We start from the raw sequence: 2,634 nt of genomic DNA on the forward strand, positions 1-2,634 counted from the left end.
AAGGAGAAGACGAAGAAGAAGAAGACGAAAAGGAAGAAGAAAAAGAAGAAAAAGAAGAAGAAGCGAGAGAGGCTAACCAGCAGCCAGTGTTTCTCTCAAGGTCTGTAAAGTTTACTCTAAAGACCTCAGTTTATCCGTCGTTATTTCCAAAGTCTTCCAAAGACGAAGTTGAGGCGAGGTTAAATTAGGATAGAACAGAGTGAACAATACCAATTTGAACCAACTCTTGTCATCTTACCCAGTTTCTGCTCTACATAAAGATGCAAACACAGAGTACTTAACATAATGGTTTAACCTTCAGACTTTCTATTTAATGGAGTTGTTAGGATTATTATTAACCGAACTACAGCAACACGATCTTCCTAACCATGTAGTTGAATCGGTAGAACTTCGAAAGTTCAAACTTTCAGCAATTTTTTTGTAGAACAGATTGACATAAGTCTCTTTTTGCAGTTTATATGTGAAAGATCTGTTTTAATGTTGTTACTGTTTCTAAAATATTTTATTTTAATTGTTCATTACTTCTCATGTTGTTTATTTTTTTTCTCATTTCATTTCCTCACTGGTCTATTTTTCCCTGTAGGATCCCTTGGGCTTATAGCATCCTGGTTTTCCAACTAGGGTTATAGCTTAGCTAGTAATAATAATAATAATAATAATAATAATAATAATAATAATAATTTGGAAAATCAAAATGCTATAAGCCAAAGGCTATAATATGAGAGGGAGACAAAAAAGAAATAATAGAAATGTCTTTCACCATCTCCCGTACTTTTATAAGTCTTTTACAATCTCCCGGTAGAATTCCACCTAGTTATATGAGTCTTGCAATTTCTCGGTAAAATTCCACTTACTTATAAAAGTCTTACAATTTCCCGGTAGAATTCCACTTATAAAAGCCTTTCACAATCTCCCGGTAGAATTCAACTTACTTATATTACCTATTTATAATCTCCCGGTAGAATTCCACCTACTTATATGAGTCTTACAATTTCTCGGTAAAATTCCAGTTACTTACAAAGGTCATAATTTCCCGGTAGAATTCCACTTATAAAAGTCTTTCACAATTTCCCGGTAGAATTCAACTTACTTATATTACCCATTTATAATCTCCCGGTAGAATTCCGCCTACTTATATGAGTCTTACAATTTCCCGGTAAAATTCCATTTATTTATACGAGTATTTTACAAAATCCCGGTTAAATTCTACTCACTCATATAAGTCTTTTATATTCTCCCGGTAGAATTCCACCTAAATACATCTTTTACAATTTTCACCAACTTATAAAAGTTTCTCACAATTCTACGGCAAATTTCATACAATAATCATTAAAGATTATTTAAACTCGCAATTTATATTCATAACCTCGACAGCCACTCTAAACATAAGGTCAGGACACCAAATCTAAACATAAGACCAAGACACCCAATATAAACATAAGGTCATGGCACCCAATATAAACATAAGGTCAAGACATCCAATCCAAGCATAAGATTAGGATATCCAATCGAAACATAAGGTCAAGACACTCAATCTAAACCTAATGTCAGGACACCCAATCGGAACATAAGGTCAAGACACCCAATCTAAGCATAACGTCAGGACACCCAATCAAAACATAAGGTCAACACTCAATCTAAGCATACAGTCAGAACACCCAATCGAAACATAAGGTCAAAACACACAATCTAAGCATAAGCTCAGGACACCCAATCGAAACAAAAGGCCAAGACACGCAATCTAAGCATAAGGCCAGGACACCCAATCTAAACATAAGGTCAAGACATCCAATCCAAGCATAAGGTCAGGACATCCAATTTAAACATGAGGTCAAGATATCCAATCCAAGCATAAGGTTAGGATATCCAATCAAAACATAAGGTCAAGACACCCAATCGAAACATAAGGTCAAGACATCCAATCTAAGCATAAGGTCAGGACACCGAATCTAAACACATGGTCAAGACACCCAATGTAAGCATAAGGTCGGGACAACCAATCGAAACATAAGGTCAAGACACCCAATCTAAGCATAAGGTCGGGACACCCAATCGAAACACAAGGTCAGGACACCCAATCTAAGCATAAGGTCTGGACACCCAATCGAAACACAAGGTCAGGACACCCAATCTAAGCATAAGGTCGGGACACCCAATCGAAACACAAGGTCAGGACACCCAATGTAAGCATAAGGTCGGGACACCCAATCGAAACACAAGGTCAAGACACCCAATCTAAGCATAAGGTCGGGACACCCAATCGAAACACAAGGTCAGGACACCCAATCTAAGCATAAGGTCGGGACACCCAATCGAAACAAAAGGTCAGGACACCCAATCTAAGCATAAGGTCGGGACACCCAATCGAAACACAAGGTCAAGACACCCAATCTAAGCATAAGGTCAGAACACCCAATCTAAACACAAGGTCAAGACACCCAATCTAAGCATAAGGTCAGGACACCCAATCTAAACACAAGGTCAAGACATCCAATCAAAACAGAGTCGAGAGTTATTTTTATATAAAGAAAATAAATAATACGTACCTCTAGGGATTTCGAGATAAGCCAAGTAACGCGGGCACTTGTGAAAATCTATCTCGAAGAGAGACGAAAACACACTTGAAACTTGTTC

This window comes from Palaemon carinicauda, chromosome 17 (genome assembly GCF_036898095.1).
Source record: "Palaemon carinicauda isolate YSFRI2023 chromosome 17, ASM3689809v2, whole genome shotgun sequence".
Classification (NCBI taxonomy): Eukaryota; Metazoa; Arthropoda; class Malacostraca; order Decapoda; family Palaemonidae; genus Palaemon; species Palaemon carinicauda.